This window comes from Octopus bimaculoides, chromosome Z (genome assembly GCF_046866305.1).
Source record: "Octopus bimaculoides isolate indiv1 chromosome Z, ASM4686630v1, whole genome shotgun sequence".
NCBI lineage: Eukaryota > Metazoa > Mollusca > Cephalopoda > Octopoda > Octopodidae > Octopus > Octopus bimaculoides.
This window is the reverse complement of record NC_142944.1, coordinates 5,232,295-5,252,002: the sequence shown is the minus strand read 5'-3', so window position 1 is coordinate 5,252,002 and position 19,708 is coordinate 5,232,295. Positions and strand designations below refer to the sequence as shown.

The 19,708-nt window shown below is 38.7% G+C and overlaps 1 protein-coding gene across 4 annotated transcripts in view; it reads right to left on the bottom strand.

Annotated features, from left to right (window-relative positions):
- Positions 1 to 17,159, bottom strand: part of LOC106870458 (kelch-like protein 9) — a 68,853-nt gene extending 51,694 nt beyond the window's left edge. The window contains exon 1 of one of the 4 annotated variants that reach the window (XM_014916560.3): positions 16,284 to 17,159. The gene's annotated coding sequence lies outside the window, so the exon portion shown is untranslated. Of the gene's footprint in view, positions 1 to 15,726; positions 16,053 to 16,283 lie in introns of those variants that run through there. The other 3 variants (XM_089365439.1, XM_052973767.2, XM_014916559.3) reach the window with 3 other exon arrangements.
- Positions 17,160 to 19,708: the final 2,549 nt, after the last annotated feature.

Sequence of the window (19,708 nt, the reverse complement as noted above, 5' to 3'; positions counted from 1 at the left end):
TGGTCCTACTCCATGGCACCTTGGGTAAGTATCTTGTACAATACCATTTGGCCAACTAAACCCCTGTGAGCAGATTTGTAAATGGAAATTGTAAGAAGCCCCATTGCGCGCGTGTGTGTGTGCATGCACATAGATGTGTGTGTATTTTCATGATACTGCATGATAGTTGTAAAAGAGTGTATATTCATATAAGTATGACTGTGGAGAAATATTGCCTTCCCTCAAAGTAAGTCTACTTGATTATGAAAAAGAAAAGCTACTAAAAAGGTCATGACATCTTAAAATCTGATTCAATAAAGCAAATGACTGTAAATTCTACTGATAGTAGTGCACAGAACTACCAACTGTCAAAATATAGTAACCCTCCCTCAACCTGTTCAATCGCTATGACTCATTTGTTTTTATTATATAGATGTGTTCATGTGGACAGGTCCAACTTGGAGTGCATATTTTAGTGGATTTCAAGTTTAGTCAGCGTATTATTTTTTATGAAATTCTGACAAGTCATTTTTAACATGTGTTATGGAAAGAAACTTTAAATAGGATTTGAAAATTAATCAATAGTTGCAGGAATTATTACATAAGTATGCAAGATTGATTATATTGAATTATGACAAAATAATTGCAAATTGAAGTAAAATGATTTGCTTGCTCCATTTTTTTAATATTGGGTCATTTGATATATATACATATATATATAAATCATCATCATGTAGAGTATATTTTTTGTATGTTTATATTTCAGATATATATATATAATTCTATATCTGAGATAGAGAGAGGATAAGAGAAAGAAGGATGGAACATGAGAGGTACAGTAAAAAACAAAGCATAAGATTCTGGAAAATATATTGGTGAAGAAGCCATCTGCATTTTAGAGAATTGTGTATGTTAGTGTGCATTTGTGTTCATGTGCATGTTTGTGCACTTCTGTTATAATTTACTTATTGTGTAAATGTACGTGTATTTGTATGCATCTACCACTCACTTTTCTATGTGCACAACATTCATCATAAGTGTGTATGTATATCTGCAGGTGAGCATGCATATGTGAAATTTAGTGTGCAAGCATATATATGTATGTGTGTGTATGAATGCGTTTATGTGTAAGTGTGAGACATTGTAAATGACTAACATTTCTTCAAATGTGTGTTACTGAGTCATTTTGATATTCTTCTCATTTAAAAATGGTGACAACTTTTTACCAGTGTTGCTATAATAATGAACAAAATTCTATTTTGAAAGTTCAAGGAATCAGATTACCTTGAAATTTTTTTCAGGCATAATAGCTTATGCCCAAAGAAGTCAAAGCATTTATATGTTGACAAGTTTAGTCTAGAAACAAGAAATACATACAAATAAAATTTATATTTTAGCAATGCATACATACACATATACATACACAAATATATATATATATATATATATATATATATATATATATATACCATAGATATATGTATACATCCACACGCAATCATATAACTGAAACTCTAGTAGGGTTAGAAATGAAATTGTGGAAGCAAAACCTGGAATCAAAGGGCCTTAAAGTTAACTTAGTAAAGAACAAAGTTCTAGTTAGCAAGAAAACACACAGAACAATAATTTCTTCATGATTGATTCAGTTAAATAGTAGAAGAGATGTTAGTACACTGTATGAAATTTCTACTAAGCACCAACTGTGGTCAAACAAGAGGATGCGGTGGAATCACAGAAAGGTTAAAAGAGAAAGTAGACTTTGTTGTTGTAGATGCACTGGTGAAATTACAACATACAGGAAATAGATTTCTTCAAATGCCCATGAGGATCCTTTAGAGGAAATTGGCAGTTTCTGTTAGCTAGTTAACCTAATTAACAATAGAAGAGGATACTCAGAAAGCATAGTTGCTGGAATATCTGTCTCTCACCATTTTCACCTTCTGACTCCATTCCTAGTATTGAACATCTCCTTTGCACCCTACCCCCCACACACTTCACATCTTCTTTACAACCACATATTACTTCCCTGGCCGATACCTGCTTCCCCCATGACTAAAAATGCCTCGACCCAAGTTCGTTACCCACTGAATTTCCCTTTATCCCCATCTCTATCCACCTGCCACTCACCCCACCCTCATGAACTTATTTACCTGCTCAAACAACTTCACTTATATCCCCCCCTATGTAACTTGAGGGTACACCCTGACACAACTTGATCACTACCACCTTTCTTTTTCAACTGGGTAATCACATATCACCTGTACAGCAAGATACCTGTCTCTCTGTTATACTTTAGCCTTTCATCACCTCTCATCAAGCCACCACCCTCAGGACTACAATATACGACAATTCCTCAGTCAAGGACTCTTGTCTTGTGAGTTACTACTTTAGAGGTAGTTGATAATTTGTTACTTAGGTGATGTAACTAGCAGTGGAGGAGGAGGAGGATGTTCTGAAAGTCTAGTTCAGTGGTTCCCAACCCGATTATTTGAGTTTTCTCCATGGACCCCTTTGAATATGCTTATACTTACCCTAACCCTAACCACTACACATTCTTTATTTTCTCTCCTTGTTTCTTTCTGTGGAAGAGCGTAGGCTTGAAACGTTAAAAACTTTTTCAATTCCCGAGCGTTATACTAATGCATCTATTTGTTTTCTACACCACCTGTCTTCATCTGTTGTTTTTTTTTGTGAATTCTCCTAATATATATATATGAAATTTCATAAGACCCCCTCCCCCAGGACCATCAGAGGTCCATGGACCCCAAGTTGGGGTCAGTGGCTGAAATAAAAACTGATTGGGGGAAGTTTTGAGAGGACAGTTATCTTTGATAACATTGGGCCTCTCCTCAGAGTGAAAGGCAGATTGTATGATGGTTGTGTAAGAACAGCAATGCTACACAGTTACAAAATGTGGGCTGTGAATGCAGAAAATATGTGAAAGCTTGAAAGAAATGCACCTAGCATGCTATGCTGAATGTGTGTGTATGGGAAAGTGTAAACGCGTTGAGAGAAGAACAAGGCATAAGAGGCATGAGATGCAGTGTGCAAAAGAGAAGACCATGCTGGTATGGCTGTGTGATGCTGACAGGTGAATAGAGCTGCATAAAGAAGTGCCATTCGCTAAATGTGGATGGAACCTGTGGAAGACGAAAACCTAGGAAAACAGGAAATGAAGTGATGAAAAATGACTTTCAGATGTTGGGCCTCACAAAGGAGATGATAAAGAATCAATACAATTGGTGATTTGAGAAGACCCAACCATTGAAGAAAAATCAAGGCCATAAAGGAATATCTTTCATATCTGTGCCCCTACACACACACACACAATGTGTCCCTGAGAAATATCTCCCCCCATAACTCATCTTCCTAATACTCCCTTTCCTCCACCCATGTTAACCATCCACTACATTCCCTCTCTATCCCCCACTCACTCTATCCAATCCTCTCTACCATTTCACTTATACACACTTCCTTCTAACTTAAGGGTATGCCCTGACACATCATCTTCACCAGCTTCTCTCTCTCTCCTCCCTCTCTTCTTCCATTTGGAGTAGCCATTATCATCTCCTGTACAATATACCCTTTTTTTTTTAATCCCTTTTATACTTTTTTAACTTCTCATCACCAAGTACAAAGCCACCTGCCTCATAATTACTCCCACTCAGTGACCTCACTGGTCACTGGTGTCACATAAAAAGCAACAAGTACAACTGTGGAAATGGTGCCTAAGCTGACAGTAGAGTTTGGTAGTTATCTAACTTGCCAGTTCCTGTTAAACCACCCAACCTGTGCCAACAAGGAAAATGGACATTATTTACATTCAATGGATATTTGTCCACATCTTGTTTGTTGTTAACACGTTTTGGCTGATATACCCCCCAGCCTTCATCAGGTCTCTTGAGGAAATCTCGAACTTAAGGTATTTTTCGATATTATTATTATTATTATTATTGTTCAAGTCACTGCTTGGAATCGAACTCAGAATCTTGGGGTTAGTAGCCTGTGCTCTTAACCACTATGCCAGATAGACTCTGGACAGTTTATTAGTTTTATCCTCTCTCTTCTTCATAATTGGAGTGGATAGTATGTTTTTAGGGTAGTTGTTGCTTGATAGATTGTGATACCCACCACGAAGAAATGATCAAGCTCAGTAACAATCACTACTTATATTCTTTGCTCAATGTTTTAAGCACTGAACAACCCCTCTCTTTAAACTGTATGATACCCACCATGAAGAAATGATCAAGCTCAATAATGATCTGTTAAGCAACAACTACCCCAAAAGTATAGTATCCACTCCAAATATGAACAAAAGAGAAGATGAAACCCATAAACTGACCACAGTCTGTCTACCCTATGTGAAAGGCCTCTCTGGAAAGATACAAAAGATATGTGGCCCATTTGACATCAGGACAGTGTTCAAGAGTAATACAACACTTTGCAAATATCTCCTTCAGGTAAAAACCACCAATAGAAGAGAATATGACCAAAGACTGCGTGTACTCCATTCCATGCAGCTGTGGTAGGTTATACAAAGGTGAAACATGTCGCCCCCTCAAAATAAGGGTAGAGGAACATCGCAAAGCTGTGACACAAGGAGATATTGATAAATCGGGTATAGCTGATCATGTATGGAAAACTTGAGAACACCTCCCTCTGTGGGATGAAGTTAAAATAATAGACAGAGAACACCACTGGAAAATACGAAAACTAAAAGAAGCAGCACATATGCTAGGACACAACAACCTCCTAAGCAGACTGAGTGTAGATGTGAACAGCATATGGGAACCGGTATTAAGGAAGAATAGGAAAATATTAGATTGATAAGCCCTAAAAATTGACTCCATAATTGCCCACAGGCATATGGTGTAGTGGTTAAGAGTGCAGGCTACTAACCCCAAGATTCTGAGTTCAATTCCAAGCATTGACCTGAACAACAATAATAATAACAATAATAACAATAATATCTAAAAATACCTCAGGAATGAGAACCCAGGTTTGAAATTTCCCCAAGACACATGATGAAGGCTGGAGGGTATATCAGCGAAACGTTGTGTTAACAAGAAACAAGATGAAGACAAATATCCATCAAATGTAAATAATGTACTCATCTCTTAAATATAGAACTGTAAGGAAAATGGAGATTAAATGAGGATACACACACATGCATGCACACACACACAAATATATATACATACATACATATGTGCATGCACATAGTAATAATAATCATCATCATCCTTTAACATCCATGTTCCTTGGATGGTTTATCAAGAATCCAAGGACTACATCTTGCTCCAGTGTCTGCTTCAGCATAGTTTCTACAGCTGGATGCCCTTCCAAATGCCAACCACTTTACAGTTTGTACTAGGATTTTTTTTCTATCACCAGCACTAGTGAGGTCACCATGAGCTCACAAGTCTTCAAACTGAAGTGGGGGTAACTGTGTTCTTATGTTACGGCGGAGGGTGGGGTAAAGATATGGGTGAAGGGGTTGGGGTTCTTGTTGTTAAGGAGCTACATGGCTACTCACATTTAGGAGAGAGAGTGAGAATGAATTGATGGTATCCCCAAAGAGATCATAGCAATGAGGTACCCAGGTGGCACCTTCATAGGAAGAGTTGCAGTGAATGAGGAGGGTTTGATGGAAGAGGTAGGGAAAGTGGGAGTAAGAGAGAGAGGTAGACAACGTCTGCAAATATTAAGGGTTGAGGAGATGGGGTGCATGAGTTGAGGTGGGGGGTTAGAGGGAAGCTAGCAGAAGGGTAGTTGACTGGGGGTGGGGGCAGATGATGAGTTTGGGTAAGCTACAGGAGCTGAGGAGAGAGAGATGGACCGGTGTAGTGCATGAGGAGAGATGATTTCATGGTCCAAGGAGGGGAGAATAGGGTGGCCATTGTAACATGAGGATGTGGAGAACAATATCAATGGATGAAGAATGACTAACAAGTGAGATGTTTCTGGATAGCAAGAGAGAAAAGTAACAGGACGGAAGGAAAGAGCTGGGGTGGAAGAGATACAAGGGTGGGGTGAGGCAACGTGATAAGAAAATTAGAAGATTGAATGACTGAAGTGCACATATCTCTCTCTCTCTCTCTCTCTCTTCATATATGTACATAATGTAGCGGTGTGGTAAGAAACTTGCTTCCCAACCACATGGTTCTGGGTTCAGTCCCACTCTGTGAGACCTTGGGCAAGTAGCTTCTACTATAGCCACAGACTGACCAAAGCCTTGTGAGTGGATGGAAACTGAAAAAGCCTGTCGTATATATTTATATTTGTATTTTGGACCATTTTGGAAGTAAGTATGGACAGAAGATGTGAGGGAAAGCAGACAGGAAAGGAACAACAGACTGGGTTGGAAGAGACATTGAAGGAAAGAATGGCTGGAGTGTTAGGGTGCTAAGGGGATAGACAAGCTGTAGGTGAGAGGATGGTGAGAGAAAAGGTGGCTGAGAGAGAGAGAGAGAACAGTGGAGGAGACAACACTGGAAAAGATATCACGGAAGGAGGATGAAGGGGAAGAGTAGAGTATGTATGCTGCAAAAGCTTTATTGTCAGGGAAGTTGGAGAGAGAAAAGTTCGGGGGGGGGGGGGTGATTGCAGCAATGGAAAGAAAGGCTAGAAGGCATCCTAGAGATGGGAGGCGGGGGGGGGGGGTAGTGAGATAAAGGTAAGAGGAAGATGTTAGATGATGGGCAGGAAGGTGAACTTTGTTGAGAGCAGGGTATAGTGAAGTATAGCAGTGTTATTACACTGATAATTGTAAGATTATCATGGGTTCAATACCCGGACTGGGCAGTGTGTTGTGTTCTTGAGCAAAGCATTCTATTTCATAGTGTTCTGTGGTCACTTTGACATTGACGTGTGGCACACTGTACACTTGACCAGTGTCAATTTGATGGAAGGACAACTAATGTACAGCACAAGACTTTGGTCATTATAAATAAATTATCTGTTCAGGTTGCTCAAGAAATTGCAGAACCGTTTTTCTCAGTTTATGAGAGACCACCATTAATATCTCTCTATCTCTCATGTATATATATATATATATATATATAGTAGTTTTGAATATCAATCTGGATTAGTCTAAGGTTATGTCTATTTCCTATATGTATTTTGGAGAACCAATCCAATGCTCCTTGTGTGTTTTTCCATAAGTTGAGTTTGACCTTGTTCCTAATTCTTATTTTATTAAGTTTTCCTAAATCCGATTTGTTGGGACAAATTAGTCTAACCTGTGTTTTGTTGGGGAAATTCTCCTTGTGATCCTTAATAGTTAATTGGTTTCAAACCCTAAAAAATGAGTTTCAAGATAGAAACAGGTGTGGCTATGCAGTTGGGTTGATTAAAACCTCATGAGTGGATTTGGTAAGCAGAAACTGAAGAAGGCGGTGAGTTGGCAGAAACGTTAGCATGTCGGGTGAAATGCTTACCGGTATTTCATCTGTCACTATGTTTTGAGTTCAAATTCCACCGAGGTCGACTTTGCCTTTCATCCTTTCGGGATCAATAAAATAAATACCAGTTACGCACTGGGGTTGATGTAATCGACTTAATCCGTTTGTCTGTCCTTGTTTGTCCCTTCTATGTTTAGCCCCTTGTGGGCAATAAAGAAATAAGAAACTGAAAGAAGCCCATCATGTGTATATGTAATGGATAATGGCCAAAAGAATATAATTGTGAATATTGATTGCAAATGGGATTCCTCCATAGGTTCTTTGCAGTAACATTAGTTGAGAAAATGTGTAGCTCAGAGATCAGAGAGGTGAACAAGAGAAAGAAATCACAGAGAACTACAGACATGTGGTAAGAATATCTCAGAAAAGAATGATTGGGCGAGTTTTATGGGTAGACCACAAGCAGGATGGTTCGATAACATCCATGACTTTGATGGGGGATCCAATCAGATCAATGGGAGATGGTTGCTTACGACAGGACCTGATGGAAAGCATACTTGAGGAATCTGTGCTTCAACCCAGTCAGGAATAAGTGTGCAAGGAGGAGACGAGATGATATACATACATATACATATATATAATGTGGTTTATTTATCCTGGATACTCTATTGAAATGTGCATAGGTTTGGCTTATTGTTGTTGTTTCTGCTATTATAACTGTTGCTGCAATAAAGTATCTTCAATGCATCGATTTTGAGCTCTATTTTTTAGGATATATATATATATATATATATATATATATATGTATGTATCATCATCATCATCGTTTAACGTCCGCTTTCCATGCTAGCATGGGTTGGACGATTTGACTGAGGACTGGTGAAACCGGATGGCAACACCAGGCTCCAATCTAATTTGGCAGAGTTTCTACAGCTGGATGCCCTTCCTAACGCCAACCACTCAGAGTGTAGTGGGTGCTTTTACGTGTCACCCGCACGAAAACGGCCACGCTCGAAATGGTGTCTTTTATGTGCCACCCGCACAAGCCAGTCCAGGGGCACTGGCAACGATCTCACTCGAAAATCCTATGGGAGCCAGTCAGGCGGTACTGTCAACGGCCACGCTCAAAATGGTGCATCTCATGTACCACCCGCACAAGAGCCAGTCCAGGGGCACTGGCAACAATCTCACTTGGCTTGCCGGGTCTTCTCACGCACAGCACATTTCCAAAAGTCTCGGTCAGTACTCATCGCCTCGGTGAGGCCCAATGTACGAAGGTCTTGCCTCACCACCTCAGCCCAGGTCTTCCTGGGCCTACCTCTTCCACGGGTTCCCTCAACTGTTAGGGTGTGGCACTTTTTCACGCAGCTATCCTCCTCCATTCTCACCACATGTCCATACCAGCGCAATCGTCTCTCTTGCACACCACAACTGATGCTTCTAATGTTCAGCTTTTCTCTCAAGATACTTACGCTCTGACGGGTATTCACATTGACATTACACATCCAACGGAGCATACTAGCTTCATTCCTTGTGTATGTATGCAGGCTGTGTTAAGAAGTTTGCTTCCCAACCATATGGCTCCAGGATCAGTACCACTGAGTGCCGCTTTGGGCAAGTGTCTTCTACTATAGTCTCTTAAATCCACTCACAAAGCCTTGTGAGCTGATTTGGGAGACTGAAACCTAAAGAAGCCCATCAGATACACACACACACACACACACACACATATGTTGGAGAAAGTTCAGGTAAGTTTAGGGAGCTACTACTGTTGGTGCAACAAAGATCTTTTTATACAGAGTGGAGGACAAAGTGTGTATGAAGCTTGTGTTAGAATTGCAATGCTGCATGGTAGTGACAAATTAACGAACTTAATCATGTTCAAATGTTTGTTTTGGTCCGGTTTCTATGGCCGCATGTTCTTTCTAACATCAACCACTTTAGAGTGTATAGGGTGCTTTATAAATGGCAGCTAGCAAGATTAAAGGGCCTAAGGCAGCATTGATAGAGGGTAAAACATAAGAAAAACAGATTTATAGTCGTAGAGGTGGTTGTGGAGAGCGTAACTGAGTAGAGACTATTAGGAGAGAGAGTATGGAAGGGGAGAAGAGAAAGGAAAGGTGATGACGTGGCTTGTGGGAGGTATTTAGGACCATCCAACGATAAGGGCAAGTATAAATGAAAGGAAGGAAATAGAGGAGGGTAGCAAGGATCCAAAGTGAGTCGCTGAAGAAAAGAGGTGCAAGGATCATGTGGGCAGGTAAAAGAGGATGTTGAAGTTTGAGAAGGCAGCGAGAGGGAGGGAGGGAGAGAGAGAGGGGTGAGTGAGAAAGAGAACATGTTAAGTGGTGAGATGAGAGATGATTGGAGAGGGAAATTGATGGAGGAGAGAACGCAAGCAAAAAAAAAACGAATGATGAGATTAGATCTATACAGCCCCTCATACATAATCCTTGTGAAGAAATGAGACTGATTTGGGTTGGGTATGTAGGGTACCCTTTGATAATTTGCAAGGTGAAGTATGAGTGATGAATGAGATGATTAACGGGCAGATGAATGAAAGAGGAAAAACGATCAATGATTAGATAAGAATGGGGTAAGAAGCACGAAAGGTGGCAGCAAATTACACTTTACAGGATACAAACATGCGTGGCTGTGTGGTAAGGAGTTTGCTTCCCAATCATATGGCTCTGGGTTCAGTCCCATTATGTGTCTACTACTATAGCCTCAGATCAACCAAAGCCTTGTGAGTGGATTTGGTAGACAGAAACTGAAAGAAGCCTGTTGTATACATATGTCTATATTTGTATGTCTGTGTTTGTGTGTCTTTGTTTGTCCCCCATCATTACTTGACAACTGGTGTTGGTGTGTTTATGTCCCCGTAACAATTTGGCAAAAGAGACCAAGAGAACAAGTACCAGACTTAAAAAGTCAGTACTGGGATCACTAGTGAAGCTGGAGTGTGTGCCACCCAGGGCAGCCCTTCCATTTGCTACCCCCTGACTCCACATAAAACACATTGCTTACAGCAAACCCAAAAGTGGTGGTCCTTTAAAAGTGCTGCCCAGGGCAGACCACCACTACTGACTCCTGCTAGCTACGCTAGTGACTGGGGTCGATTCATTCAACTAAAGATTCTTTAAGGTGGTGCCCCAGGATGGCCACAGTCTAATGACTGAAATGAGTGTGTGTGTGTGTATATATATATATATACACACACACACACACACACACACACACACACAAATGTGTGTCCCCCCATGTGTATGTTGTATCTTTGTCTTGACATCATGTGATAGCTGAGCATCATATAAGTGATGTTGTTTGGCCCCAGTCTTCTATGGAAAAACACTTTCTGACCATGAGGGAAATATTACCTTGCTTGGAAACAGGTGATGGTTTGTGACAGGAAGGGCATCCAGCTGTAGAAAAGCTGTTGCAACAAATTTCGTGAGACCCATGTAAACAGAAAAGAGAATGTTAAATGATGACAAGGTGCAGGATTGGTTGTGTGGTAAGTAGCTCGCTTCCGCTGGCGTATGGGTGTTGATTTTTTGTCATTGAAAGAGTGAGTTGTTACCATTGTTTTATTGTTGTACGTTGAATTGTTATATTGTTGAAACTTATTTTGAACTGTTGTATTATGAAAGTGTTGGCCTGTTGTGAGAAGACTCTTCCCCAGTCATGTGTGAAGCTGCAAGTAGTAGTTATGCATTGGCTATGATTAAAAGTACACCAACCAACATCCTGCAAGTTCTGGAAATTGTAGTAGAAGAAAGTAAGTGGAAAGACGCAAGAAAGTTGTTGAAGAAGAATGGAGAGGGTCTTTTGCTGACACCCCCAGTGGAAGTTAGTAAAAAGGTGGAAAAGAGAACTGTTGTCTACAGAACATGGCCCTCAGTCCTGAAGAAGATTGAGGTAGATCTAATAGAGGAGATTGAAGAATGTTTAGAGGTGAAGGAGTACACCACCTTCTATAACAGAGAAAGAAAATTTGGCACAGTGGAGGTTAGGTTCACTAGTGTTAGCGATAAACCACTCCACTGTGCCAATTAAAACCAAGTTGTGGACCTTACTACCAAGTTATTGTGGGAGAAGAGTGTCCAGAATCATGATTAGAAGGATGCCTCCTGAAATAGAGGAGGCATGGCTGCTGGCAGTGGTGATGGAAAATATGGAAGATGAAGCAAAAGTATTAAAAATAAAGAGAACAGAAGAAATCAACTGGTTGGGATATGGGCTGGGGCTCACGGTTCTAGTTGGCCTAACGGAGATGCATGAGATTGCAGAAGAGGTGAGATTACCTGATGGATATACAATGAGAATAACGGTGAAAGGGAGACCTCCTACCTGCTATCAATGTGGTAAAAAAGGTAAGTTAAGGGCTGTTTGCCCACAGAATGAAGAGGAGAAGGTGGAAGTAGTGGAACAGAAAGGAAGAAACCCCAATAGTAGTGGAACAGGCAATGGAGGAGGATTGTACTGTGGCAAAGAGGAGGGAGAACAGTGGAGACTCACCTCCAAAGAGTGTGAGAAAGAATAAAAGAGGTGGGAAAAAGGAAAAAATGAATGAGAAGCCAGGAAATGGTGAGATGAAGGAAAAAGTATGTGGAAATGTGTGAATGGAGGATGTTATTCAGAAGTTATAGTTAGGAGACTATACAGAGGGTGGAGGAAGATGAAAATTCCAAGACTGTAGTGAGTGAAAGATGGGAAGAGAAAGAAGAATTTGAATTGATGGACGATGAGGATGAAGTGATGGACGAGAGTGAACTGGAGCGAAGGAGAAATAATTTTGGAAGGAATATTCAGAATTCGATAATTTACAAGTGTAGAAATTGAGGAAAAAGTCATGAAAATGAAGAACTTAAGAGTAAAATTGATAGGTAAGGATAATTTTAGAGTTATTTTATTAGAAAGAGATAGAGGTGAAAGATTACAGACACCATTTGAAAGGAAAATGATAGTCACCAAGCAGCAGGCTCGATATGACGAGCTGCTGCCAGTGGTGGCATACGAAGAATTGAAACCATATTGGTGGAATATAAAGGACTCATTATGAACTAAAGTTATTTGTGAAAAATTATTTTAAAAAGACTGCTAATTGTTGTATAAATGGTAAAGTGGAACTGCCCACTTGTGGGGGGAGGGTAGGTAAGCCACTTCATTTTCATCAAATTCATATAATTCATTCGTATATGTTTTATGTACCTCACTGTGTTTGAGCCCTTGTGGCTAATAAAGAAAGAAAGTAGCTTGCTTACCAACCACATGGTTCCTGGTTCAGTCCCACTGCATGTCACCTTGGGCAAGTGTCTTCTACTATAGCCTCGGTCCAACCAAAGCCTTGTGAGTGGATTTGGTAGACGGAAACTGAAAGAAGCCCGTCGTATATATATATATATATATATATATATATATATATATATTTATTTATGTGTGTATGTTTGTGTCTGAGTTTGTCCCCCAACATCGCTTGACAACTGATGCTGGTGCGTTTACGACCCCATAACAGTAGTTTGGCAAAAGAGACCGATAGAATAAGTACTAGGCTTCCAAAGAATAAGTCCTGGGGTCGATTTGCTCAACTAAAGGTGATGCTTCAGCATGGCCACAGTCAAATGACTGACACAAAGTAAAAGAAAAGAACATGTCTGAATTACAACTCTGACAAATGGGAACGTGAAACTCTGAATAGCAGTTTTTTTGTGATGTTTTTTCAGCTTTAATAATAATAAAGCATATTACTCTACCTCTGGTATTCGAGTACTACTTTTCCCCACCCAGTTTCACATTTACATGCTTACTCTGGTATATATTTATATATATCTTCTTAACCACAAAGCTACACAGTATGGTTAAGAAGTTTGTTTCTGAACCACATGGTTTCAGATTCAGTCCCACTGTGTAACACCTTGGGCAAGTGTCTTCTACTATAGCTCTGGGCTAACCAAAGCCTTGCAAGTGAATTAGGTGGACAAGAACTGAAAGAAACCCATCACATTCATGTGTGTATATGTGTGTCTCCTTGCCTTGACATTGCATGATTATTGCAAAAGCATGTCTGTCTGTAGGGAAATATTACCTTATTTAGCAACAACAAAAAAAAAATCTACTTCAATAAACTCCATCTGTCCCATGCAAGCATGAAAAGATGAAAATTAAAACAATGACAATACACACACACACACATGCATATTGAATTACCAGCCTCCATAACTACCATCATTTCAATGCATGTTTTGCTGTGGATGGTTGAGTCTTTCACTGCTGCATTTCACTAATCAGTCGGCTTCTTTGTCATCTCCTTCACAAACTGTGGCATTTTCAGGTCACTTTTCACTTCATTCCGAGTTTTCCTTGGTCTCCCTCTTCCATGAGCTCCACTAATTGGGAGCACTTGACACATCCTTATACAGCAATCATCCTCCATTCACATCTCATGCCCATATCAACAGTCTTTTCTCTTGCACATTGTACTTAGTTTTTTTTTCTCGGCTGGTTTGTACTCTTGTGATCATGCACAACTAATATTACACAACCACAGAGCATAGTTCCTTTCTTTCTAACCCTCACAAGTCTTTTACATTCAAAGCCTGTATCTCACTGCCATGCAGAATTGCAAGTTCTAACACCAGCATCATACAATTTGACCGTCACTCTGAGAGAGGAGGCCTTTGTTACCAGCAGTGTTAATAGCATCATGAACTTTTACCAACCTGTTCTTATTCTGGTTTCTATAATTCCAGAGCAATCACATCCACTGCTAATTATGTCACCAACAAAAACTATCAACTACTTATATAGTGAGTGAACCAGCCAGGTATTTAAGAGACTAATTGGCTTAAATGCCTCGCTCTTAGTCATTATTTTGTATGTGGTCCTTCTGTCACCTACAAAGCCTGCTTTTTCCGTCAAAGTACCTGTAATTCCACTATATCTCTTGTACATCCACAGCTTATACAGGGTACAGCATATGGAATTCCTATCTACTCTTTTTTTCTATATTGAGCCCAGCCATTTCCCTGAAAACCCCAGGGTCCAAACTTCTTTACTGCTTGTCTTAGCCAAGTTTGAGGCCTCTTGATTGTAGGTTTTGTTTTCCAGTCTGGAATACATACACATATTTATGTATAAACTTGCTACCGATTCAAATATACTTGAGACATATTCAAACAAGAATGCCATTCGTTTATTTTGTCATGGAGAAAAATTCTGGCTGTAGACAAAAAGGTGTAAACATACCAGGTCAGTTCGGCGCCCCCACCCACCCCCGACTACTGTTTTTGTTAACAGCGAGAATTTTTCTTCGTGAAAAAAAATGCAGTGAACGGCCTTTTGGCGGTTTCGAATGTCTGAAGCGTATCTGAACTGGTGACAAGTTTATATTTATTTATATAAATCAATCACTGCTTAGTGCTTCTAATCCACACACACAATATATATATATATATATATATATATATATATATATATATATACATATGCATGCATTTATATATACATACATTTATGCCTTACCTAGTGCCCTCAACTCCTATAGAAGTCGTAGGGGTACAGTTGTGACGTAAGGCGTGTCTTGGGCATTTTAAAACCTGGCGGAACCCATCCTCCTATTGATCAAGAAAGAAAAACTGACACTTTATTTATCGACCCCAAAAGGATAAAAGGCAAAGTTGACCTCGGCGAGATTTGAACCCAAAGCACAGAGAACCGGAACGATTGCCGCAAACCAATATATTCAAAGCTCTAACGACTGACGATCGGCTGCTCTACTCACACATAGACACAAAACATACATACACATACGTATAGACACACACACACGTATGTATATATTTATATACATATATATATATATATATATATATATATATATATATATATATATATATATAAATGGCGTGTGTGTGTATATATATATATACATATATATATATATATATGGCACACCTATTACCAAATGTTAGTAAATAATGTTATACAGAGACTCGAATGAAATAGTGCAAATGACACAAGAATACTTCAAAATTGTACATTTTTTGGGAAAAATCTTCAAATAAGCTGTATGTATATAGCATAGAAACATGTTATTTTGTAGAAGATAGTTGTACCTTCCAAACCATAATTTATTTCGATGTTTATTACATCTAGGTACTTGCAACAGCTACTGCGATCACATTCATTATATTACACTTAATTGTCAAATGAAATATTAAAAACAGTGGAAGGAGTTCAACCATACTTCAAAGAACTTTTGCTAAAAAAGACATAAACGAATGGTTAGAATGAATATATTTTCAAGTTAATGGAAGAAGCCCATACAGTTCTGAACACTACTTACCTCAATACAACTAGTAGATAGTATATCCTCTGAATATGTAGTATATATTTTCATAAGAACTATGTATAATTCCTACTAGAAGTGTTGATAATACAAAAGAGCAGCTGTAGAAGATTGTTTATTTGTGTACGTAAATACACACTGACAACACACTTGCAATTGTGTGTTGGTAAATATTCATTCATGTGTACTTCTTATACACAGTTAGGTATGTATGTGTGTATATAAATACAATGTGTATGTATACATATATATGTGTGTGTGCGTATACACAAATATATATGTATTTGTATCTTTGAGTGTGTGTGTATATATATATATATATATATATATATATATATATATATATATGCACGTATGTGTGTGTGTGTGTATATATATATATATATATATGAGAGAAGGAGAGAGTAGACAAGAAAAGGGGTAGAAAACTTAGATGTTGGGTAGTTAACAGTTATGTACCCCCCCGAATGCAGGTGCGTATCTTTGGACGAGGTAGTACACTAAAAGAAATAGAAGCAGTGAATGAGAGAAAACGGAAGTCAAACTAGCCTTACCTCAAATTCTTACACTACTCTTCTTCCGTTCTTATAGAATATGTTTTCAACAATTTATAACTTGTATTTTCTTCTAGAATTTTTCATTTTAAATCGTTAGACAATTAATTTTGTAAAGACAGTTCAAAAAATATTTTTATCATAGATATCCAAGCCATATGCCAAAAAGAAATATAGTTGCTCTTTAGCCCCAGGTCAACATGCTCAAGTAGAATTTATAACCAAAAGCTATAAACATCCTGTTTTCTTTTCCATTTTTTTTTTCTCCCGGAAGAATTCCAACTAACGTGTCATTCTTCTTTAAATCGACGGAGTATAGTTTAAGAGTCTATCAACCAAATATCACCCTAGCAGGTTCGATATCGCTTCCTTGTGCTTCTCCTGTCCTCACTGCTGAATATTATCATTTTCCGGTCTAATAGTGCCCAATTTCACTAAAAGTGAAATTTAAATTTCAAGATAATCTTGAACTGTAAAAAAAAAGGGCGGGCACATACAAAGTGTATAACCAAATATTGGTGAAAACGAATGTTCTGATTGAATTTAATCTTAATTTTAGTGTTTTTGTCTGAAATCCAGAAATCATGTATCTCAACACAGTTCGCAGTAGGTTTTATGCAAAACTTGCCAATGTGTGTCTGTTCTGTGTATATATATAGTGTGTGTATATATATGTGTGTGTATGTTTGTGTTTATACTTTTGACATGTTTATTTTTATTTTAACGAGTGTCAAATAAAACCTTTGGAATTCTGGTCTTCTCATTCCGATTGCAATTACAAAAAATGACATTAACACTTCTAATAGTTTTGGAAATGGCATTCACATCACCTCCCATTCACACACTCCTAAATAAAACCAACGATAGAGCCTCTATGTCGTTGCTAAACCTGCCAGAAATAGCAGCCGAATCTTCCTCGAATCAAATTCTACCGACATAGAAGAGGACACGTTGGATAATCAACCCTGGATTCCTCGCTCATGGGAAAGAAAAAGAACTAAGGGTCACGGCTGGAATGCTTTTGATAAGTTTACTCAGTCAGGCCTGTCGTGGGGCTAAACTATATCACTCCACACAATGTACAAAAATATTAACTTCATAATGTTACTACAATATTGTCACAATAGTTAAACTTGTCAGTGAATTTATATACAGAAAAAAAACCCTTTTTTTTTTCTGTTTTATATGTAAAAGTTTTAGTAAAATGCGTTTTTTTTTTCCTCGCTCTGGTTAATAAAAAAATTAATTTTTTAGTGCTAATTTTAAATCATGCACGTTGTAGAATTCTACATTAAGTTCACAGTAAAACTCAAGGAAGCGTAGTAAATATTTATGAACAAATGCTTGTCTCAGTAATCTACACGCTCCTTTCAAAACAATGGAAAGGAAAATGCGTTGTTTAATATTTAGATATCAATGAGGAATGACGATAATAAAATGAAAACATCTAAATAAACCACACACACATACATGCATTTCACTTCCGCTATCTGTCGCTTTCTCTCTCCCACCTCTCTGTCTATCTATCTATCTGTCTGTCTGTCTATCTATCTATTATATATATATATATATATATATATATATTTATTTATTTATCTATTTATATACGTCCACTTTTTTCCCATGATTACAAGAGTTGAATGGGATTTGTTAAGGTGGATTTTCTACAGCCATATTCCTATTCTGCTGACAGAATGGGCATCTGATATTTCCTCAAATGAATGGAAACAAAGGACACTGTACCACCTGCATGACAATGACACACGTTCACAACTCATGTGATGCCAAGGCAAGAAGCTTGTAAAACACATACATACAACAGGTTTCTTTCAGTTGCTATCTACCAAATCCACTCACAAGGCCTTGGTCAAACCAGAGCTATAGTAGAAGACACTTAAAATGTCAACAGTGAGACTGTACATACAACCACGTTATTGGAAAGTAAACTTGTTATCCTACAGCCATGCCTGCGCGCGCGCGCGCGCAAAGTTGTAATAAAAATACAGCTAATCACAACCAAGGAAAATTACCTTATTGAAAGTAATGCAACTGTAGGACAACTGATAATTGCCCCTCTAATGACTGCTGTGAAACCAGTAGAGAGCTTTTTACATGGCACCAGCAAGCTTAGTTTTAGGATAGGAAATTTGAAAGATAGGTTAAGTCCATAGAATCATGACTGAGAAAATATTTTATTGATTGAAAAGAAATGTGTTGACAGTACCTTACAGTTGTTTCAAGTGTAGTTTGTATAATTAGGTGCAGAATGTATATCACTTGCAACACAAAATGTTTGCAACTCATCCCATCATCAGAATGTCTTGTATAGCAGCAGAGGAAATAGAATGTCTAAGGAAAGATGTAAATGTCTACAGGTCTTTCCTGATTTTCTTTGTCTATGCCCCTCTCCCCATCACCACGACTCCTCTTCCTAAAGCTCCTCCCTCCCTCTCTACACCTGCATTCCTACTCACTACATCCCCATCCTCTCTATCCCCCACTCACCTTTTGCACCTTCACAATCTTACCTGGACACAATTTGTCCCTAATGAGTCTCTCTCTCTACTGCAACTCCTCTTTTTAACACCCTTTCCTTCTACTTGTGTTCACTCCCTGCATTCTTTTCTCCTCCATCTTTCACTCTCCTTTCACACTCTAGCAAACTTACCTGCCTATTCATACAGTTCAATCCTCTCCCTCCCACCCTCTCTCTCTCTCTTAAAGTGTGAGCCCCTTTGGTAATGAATGACCATGGGATTGCACCTAGAAAGTTACCCTCTGAGGCACAAGTCTGGGCAAGGTTGTTTATGGAAAAACAGTAATCATCCATGCATACCAGCCTCCCCTCTCCATGCCATTGATGTTATCCAAGGGAAAGGCACAGGGGCCGATACAGCTTGGCACCATTGATGTCACAACTCATTTCTACAGCTGAGTGAACTGGAGTAACGTGGAACAAAGTGTCTTGTTCAAGAACACAACATGCAGCCCAGTCTGGGAATCGAACTCACAACCTCATGATCATAAGCTCGACATGCTAACCACTGAGCCATGCACCTTAATATGTATATAAATATATATACACTCTGACATGTGTATATGTATAAATATGTGTGTATGTGTTTGTATATGTGTGTGAAGGTGTGTAGCCTCGTGTGTGGCCTAAATCATAAGTTTATGAATCTAATTCCTGGATCAGGTAGCACATTGTATCCTTGAACGATGCACACCATTTTACATTTGTTCCAGTATAGTCAGCTACAAAGGGACACCAACTGACTGCTGGTACAGCCCTCATTCTCTTCCTATTCCACTGAGTGTTTGTGTGTATATATATATATATATATATATATACACACACACCAGAGAAAGCACATGTGAAACAAGGTAGAAGAAAATAGTACTTGAATACAGCTTTCTTAATA